The sequence below is a fragment of the Rhincodon typus genome, unplaced genomic scaffold (genome assembly GCF_021869965.1).
Source record: "Rhincodon typus isolate 14 unplaced genomic scaffold, sRhiTyp1.1 hic_rhity00000761, whole genome shotgun sequence".
Taxonomy (NCBI): Eukaryota; Metazoa; Chordata; class Chondrichthyes; order Orectolobiformes; family Rhincodontidae; genus Rhincodon; species Rhincodon typus.
The window spans coordinates 37,446-45,092 of NW_025966399.1; the positions used below are offsets into that span (position 1 = coordinate 37,446).

The 7,647-nt window shown below is 41.6% G+C and overlaps 1 long non-coding RNA gene across 1 annotated transcript in view; it reads left to right on the forward strand.

Moving 5' to 3' along the window:
- The window catches only part of LOC125481065, a 13,483-nt gene extending 6,637 nt beyond the window's left edge, over positions 1-6,846 (forward strand). Inside the window, exon 3 of the long non-coding RNA XR_007261181.1 lies at positions 6,544-6,846. This is a non-coding gene — a long non-coding RNA (uncharacterized LOC125481065). The remainder of the gene's footprint in view (positions 1-6,543) is intronic.
- Positions 6,847-7,647: the final 801 nt, after the last annotated feature.

The following is a 7,647-nucleotide window of genomic DNA, read 5'->3' on the forward strand; positions in this document are numbered from 1 at the left end:
TAACTGCACACTCAGATACACAGAGCTGAAACTGACAGGGACTGACCGGTAAATAGACTCAGACGTTCACATGGTAGTTACTGACAGAGAAAGTTTGATAACAAATCTATCATATCCACATAGCAAAAACTGACAGGAACAGATTAATAATAAAACTCCCAGTTTCACATTGTTTAAATTGACAGGTACAGTTTTATCACTAATCTGACATTTTCACAGAGCAGAATCTGACAAGTACAGATCGATAACTCAACTCAGATTGACAAGCAAATACAAACAGGTATAGAAATGACAACTACACTCACGAATTGACCATCAGAAACCAAAGATATAGATGCACAACTACACTCATTGACATGGCAGTAACGGAGAGCTACAGCTTGATAACTACAGTCACCCACCTGCATTACAGTAACTGTCAGGGACAGATTGATGACACTCACACATTCATATGACAGAAACTGACAGGTACTGATTAATAACTCAACCCACATTTGGATCTCACAGAAACTGACAGAGACTGATAATTACACTCTCATTATCATTGCAGAAACTGAGATTTATAACTGCACTCTCACATTCACATAACAGAAACTGAGAGTACAGATTTGATAACCATAGTCGCACATTCATATTGCAATAAGTGACAGGGATGGAATGATCCTACCTATGAAATATTATAAGAAAGCAAGAGAACAATGTCATTTGTTCAAATTATCAACACAGCTTCCCACAAAATCCTGATATCCTGAAAATCTACAAAAATTTGATCAGGCCCTGGCAATTTAGCCACCTTTATGTTTTTTTTACCACCTCTCACACCTCCTGTTATGTCATGTGGACTGTTTTCAAGACATCCATATTTATTTCCCCAAGTTCCCTCGCCTCCACAAGGACAGAATGATAACTAAACTCATATTCAAATAAGAGAAACAGATGGGGAGAGAATGATAATTACTCACATTCGCAAACCTGAAACTGACAAGTGCAGATGAATAACTACACTCAGATTTACAGAGCAGAAGTTGATGGTGACAGCATGATAACTGCTCTCACATACTCGCAGAGCAGAATCTGATGGTAGAGATAGTAGGAACTGCAGATGCTGGAGAATCCAAGACAACAAGGTGCAGGGCTGGATGAACACAGCAGGCCAAGCAGCATCATAGGAGCAGAGAGGCTGACGTTTCGGGCCTAGACCCTTCATCAGAAAAGGGGGAGGGGAAGGGGGTTTTGAAATAAATAGGGAGAGAGTGGGAGGCGGATAGAAGAGGGATAGAGGAGAGGATAGGTGGAGAGGAAACAAACAGGTCGAAGAGGCGGGGATGGGGCCAGGAAAGGTGAGTGTAGGTAGGGAGTTAGGAAGGGGATAGGTCAGTCCAGGGAGGACGGACAGGTCAAGGGGGCGGGATGAGGTTGGTCGGTAGGAGATGGAGGTGCGGCTTGAGGTGGGAGGAGGGGATAGGTGGGAGGAAGAACAGGTTAGGGAGGCAGGGACGAGCTGGACTGGTTTTGGGATGCAGTAGGGGGAGGGGAGATTTTGAAACTTGTGAAATCCACATTGATACCATTGGGCTGCAGGGTTCCCAAGCGGAATATGAGTTGCTGTTCCTGCAACCTTCGGGTGGCATCGTTGTGGCACTGCAGGAGGCCCAGGATGGACATGTCGTCTGAGGAATGGGAGGGGGAGTTGAAATGGTTCGCGACTGGGAGGTGCAGTTGTTTATTGCGAACCGAGCGTAGGTGTTCTGCAAAGCGGTCCCCGAGTCTCCGCTTGGTTTCCCCGATGTAGAGGAAGCCACACCGGGTACAGCGGATGCAGTATACCACATTGGCAGATGTGCAGGTGAACATCTGCTTGATGTGGAAAGTCTTCTTGGGGCCTGGGATGGGGGTGAGGGAGGAGGTATGGGGGCAGGTGTAGCACTTCCTGCGGTTGCAGGGAAAAGTGCCGGGTGTGGTGGAGCTGGAGGGGAGTGTGGAGCGGACAAGGGAGTCACGGAGATAGTTGTCCCTCCGGAAAGCAGATAAGGGTGGGGAGGGAAAGATGTCTTTGGTGGTGGGGTCGGATTGCAGATGGCGGAAGTGTCGGAGGATGATGCGTTGGATCCGGAGGTTGGTGGGGTGGTACGTGAGGACGAGGGGGATTCTTTTTTGGTTCTTATTGCGTGGACGGGGTGTGAGGGATGAGGTGCGGGAGATGTGGGAGACACGGTTGAGGGCGTTCTCGACCACCGAGGAGGGGAAGTTACGGTCCTTGAAAAACGAGGACAACTGAGATGTACGGGAGTGGAATGCCTCATCCTGGGAGCAGATGCGGCGGAGGCGAAGGAATTGGGAATAGGGGATAGCATTTTTGCAGGAAGGTGGGTGGGAGGAGGAGTATTCTAGGTAGCTGTGGGAGTCGGTGGGCTTGAAATGAATATCGGTTTCTAGGTGGTTGCCCGATATGGAGACAGAGAGGTCCAGGAAGGGGAGAGAGGTGTTAGAGATGGTCCAGGTAAACTTAAGGTTGGGGTGGAAGGTGTTAGTGAAGTGGATGAACTGTTCGAGCTCCTCGTGCGAGCACCTCTGATGTTATATGTTCATAACAGAACTCTTACATTCACCTTGTAGAAACTGACAGGTATAGATTAATAACTGCAGTCTCAGATTGACAAAGCAGAAACTGACAGGAACAATTTGATAAATACACTCACATAGCAGAAACTGACAGGTACAGATCAATTCTCTCATATTGACATTGTAAACCGAGAAAAATTGGTACAAATTAATAACTGCAGTTATATACTGGCATTGCAGAAATTGACAGGTACAGGATGATAACTTTCATCACATTATAGAAAACAGAGACTGGCAGAGACAGATTGATAACTGCATTCCCACACGTTTCCTTTATTTTCATTCATGGGATGTGTGTGTCACTGACTATCCCGAATTGTGCACAGAAGGCAGTTAAGTGCCAACCACATTGCTGTGGGTCTGGAATCACATGTAGGCCAGACCAGGTAAGGATGGCAGATTTTGTTCCCAAAAGGACGTTAGAGGACCAGATTTTTTTCGTGGAGAATTGGCAGTAAACTCTTATTTTTAGTTTATTGTTGAATTAAAATTCCACCATCTGCCATGATGGGATTTGAACCAGGGTCCACAGAACAATATCTGGCTCTCTGGATTAATGGTCCAGCAATAATACCATTAGACTTTTGCTTTTTCTATTCACATTCACATAGCTGAACCTGACAGTTATGGATTGGTAATTACACGCTCAAATTCATGGAGCTAAAAGTGACAGAACAGATTGATAACTGCACTCTTATATTAACAGAAGGGATGCTGACAGGAACGGATTGATAACTGTATGCACAAGTTCATATTGCAAAAATTGGCACGTACAAATTGATAAATGCACTCAGATATTAGCAAACCAGAAACTGATGGGCAGAAGGTAATAACTAATGAATTAATAATTAATCATTCACAGAGCAGAAACTTGCAGGTATAGTCTGATAATTACACAAGAATATTCACTGGGGAGAAACTGACAAGGTCCAGATTGATAATGACAATCATATTCACACAACAGAAACTGGTTGGTACACATTGATAAGCACACTCTCTCAATTACAGAACAGAAACTGACAGTCACAGACTGATAACTACATTTTCATATTCACGTGTCCGAAAATGACAGGAACGATTTAATGAATATGGTTGCATTTTCACAAGCAGAAACACTCAGGGTTATGTTAATAACTGCACCTAAACATTCACATCTCAGGAACTGACAGGTAAAGATGAAAAACCAAGCTCACATATTGACATAGCAGAAACTGAGAGGCATAGATTGATGCCTGCACTCTTACATTCAGATAGCAGAAAACGACAGGCACAGATGGATAAGTATACTCACCTTGCAGACACTGATATGAACATTCCCACATCACAAACTAACAGGTAAAGACTTACAACTACGTTCTCATATTCACAAAGGAAAAAAAAAACTGTCAAGTACAGTTTGATAACTATACTCAAATAATCACAGAGCAGAATCTCACAGGTACATATTGATAACTACAATCTCACATTCACCTTGCAGAAATTGACAGATACAAATGGATACCTGCACTGACACATACACAGCTCAAACTGACAGGAACAGGTTGACAACTACACTCATTCATTCACGTAGCAGAAACTGACAGCTACAGATGATAACCACCACTCATATTCACAGAGCAGAAACTGACAGGTTTACAAGTTGATAATCACATTCACATACTCACAACACACATACTGATAAGGAATGATTGACATATTCACCTCGCAGAAACTGACTGGTACATAATGATAACTACATTTATGTATTCATAACGCTGAATCAGACCGGTACAAATTGATAACTAAACTCATACTGAAATAGCAGAAACTGAAAGTTAGAGACTGATAGCAACACTCTCAATCTCATAGCTGAAACTGCTAAGTGTTGGTTGATATCTACACTGAAATTCACATCGCAAGAAGTGGCAGGTACAGATTCATTCCTTTCTTAGATATATAGGGGAGACACTGATAGGGACAGGTTTGGAATTACACTCTCGTAGTCACATAATAAACTCACAGGAACAAATGGATAATAACACTCCCACATCACATAGCATAGAATCACAGATACAGTTTGATATTTACACTCAATTTCACACTGCAGAATCTGACAGGTACAGATAACTGGACTCACTTACTGACTTGGCAGAAACTGACGGGCATAGATTCAAACTTCTGCTCATGTATTCACATTGCAGAAACTGACGGGTGCACTCTCGTATGCAGTGAAAATTTCCTGACAAAATTTGAATATGTTATCCATCTCTGAAATTTATCCAAAATTTGATAAAGACGTTGAAATATTCACAGGGCAGAATAACACATGTATATACTGATAATAACACTCTCGCATTCACCGAGCAGAAATTAACAGGGAAAAATTGATAAGTACATCATACATTCATGTTGCAGAGACTGTCAGGAGCAGTTGCTTCCAAAATTCTCATATTCACAGAGCGGAATCGATCAGGGATAGACTAACGATTACACACACACATTCAGCAAGCAAAACTGACAGGTATAGATTGGTAACTACATTTACAGATTCACACACAAAAGTCTGATAAGAACAGATCGAAACTAAATTCACAGATAAACTCATAGCAAAAACTGACAGGTACAGAATTATAAATACATATACACATTCACAAAACCAAAACCTAACAGTGAAAAAATGATAAATAAACAATCCGATTCAGAGAGCAGAAACTGATGAGGAAGGATTGATAAATACACTAACATGTGCACATTGCTGAGACTGACAGGAACAGATTGACAAATACACCCACACTCTCAGAGCAGAAACTGACAGCTACAGATTGATAACAACACACGTGTATTCACATGGAAGAAAGTGGCATGGACAGATTGATGACTGTAGATTGATAACCATAGTCACACTTTCTCATTGTAGCAACTGACTGGGACATATTGATTGACAATCACTTGTTCACATGACAAAACTGACAGGTAGAGACTTAAAATGACAGTCAAATTCACATAGCAGAATCTGACAGGCACAGATTAATAACTGCACTCACACATTCACATTGGCTGAAACTGACAGGTACATATTGATAAATGCATTCACACATTAACAAACCAGGAACTGACAGGTACAGATTAATACTGACACTCTCAGATGAACAGAGCAAAACTGACAGGGACAGGCTGGTAATTAAACTTGGACATTGAAATTGTAGAGACTGACGGGTACATATTAATAACTGTATTTGGATTTTCACAGGTAGAGATGGATAACTACATTCAAATATTCATACAGAAAAAGTTGGCTGGTACAAATTGATAACTATATTTACATATCCGCAAAACGGAGACTAAGATGACAAATTGATCAATACATTGACATTACAGAAACTGACAGTGCTTTAATCTGTGGGGCTGTGGGCTGTGTGCAGGAAGGTGGGATTAGAATAGCCATCTGTTTGTCTTTGGGTTGGAATGGACAAGATAGGCCAAACAGCCCTCTTCAGTGCTATATCATTTCAATGAATGTATGGTTCTATATCAATCTGTCCCTGTCAGTCTCTGCTGTGTGAATACATAAGTAATTTAACAAAGGCTTAGATTGTGTGAGTGTAGTTATCATTCACCAAGTAGGAACTGACATGAATAGATCAATAACTAAACTCATATTCACAGATCCACTTGCATTGGGTAGCCCCATTCATTGAACTGTACACCTGTTGGTTAGTTTCTGGACTTCACTCAATTGGTATGGAATTAACAAAAAGAAAAATCACCAGACAGGGAGCAGCTTAGAGCAAGAATGGAATCAGACACACAATTCTGTTCAAATTCCTGGCTTGAAATAAAATATTGTAATGATTATTAACTAAACATTGCATTGATCAATTAAATATTATCAAACTTGGCTGATGTTGATTTACAGGAGGTTTTTCTTCTGTCTTTCTCCAGGCAAGTACTTGAAGGACTAAGAGAAAGTGATATTCCCTCGGTCTAAAGCCAAGTGTGACCAGCTGCTTCTAACAAACAGAAGGTATTTTACCGTTGTCAGAGCAGAGAACATCCTTCCCACAGGCACAGAGCAGATTGAGTCAGACATACATTAAAGTCAATTTCCAGCGAGATATGCTCAAACAACACAGAGGAAATACAAGTTTTTTTTTTCACCATTCACAATGCACACCTGCCCAGTTTGAACAAATTGCAGCATTTAAGGTTTGGCAAAGATCTGCAGCTCGGGTAGTGGATAATGTTGCTGACTTGCTCGCTGAGCTGGCTTGTTTTTGTTCAGACGTTTTCATCACCATGCTCGGTGACATCATCAGTGGAGCCTCTGATGAAGTGATGTGTTCTACTCCGCGTGGAATTTATACCATCTGGTCCGTTATGGTGAGTACTGTCATTTCTGGTTTTGATCTGTATGAGTTTATATATGGTGTCCGATTCTATATGTTTGTTGATTGAAATATGGAAGGAAAACCATGCCTCTAGGAATTCCCATGTGTGTCTATGTTTGGCTTGGGCTACTATAGTTACTTTGTCTCAGTTAACTTGATGGCCTTCATTGTCTGAATATACAATACATTCAGACAATGAAGGCCATCAGTTGAAATGGGACAAAGTAACCATATAAAAACTGAAAGAACTGTGCATGCTGTAAATCAGGAACAAAAACAAAGTTGCTGGAAAAGCTCATCAGTAACTGGTTCTGAGGAAGGGTCACTGGACCCGAAAGGTTAACTCTGTTTTTTCCTTAGAGATTCTGCCAGACCAGCTGAGCTTTTCCAGCAACTTTGTTGTTGTTGGACAAAGTAACCATAGTAGCCCAAGCTAAACATAGACACGCACAGAAATTCCTAGAGGCATGGTTCTCCACACAAACATAAAGAATTGGACCCTATATATAAACCCATACAGATCAAAACTGAAATGACAGTACTCACCATAATGGACCAGACAGTATAAATTCCACGTGGAGTAAAACAACATCGCTTCATCGAAGGCTCCACTGATGATATCACCTCACATGGTGACGCAACGTGTGAACAAAAACAA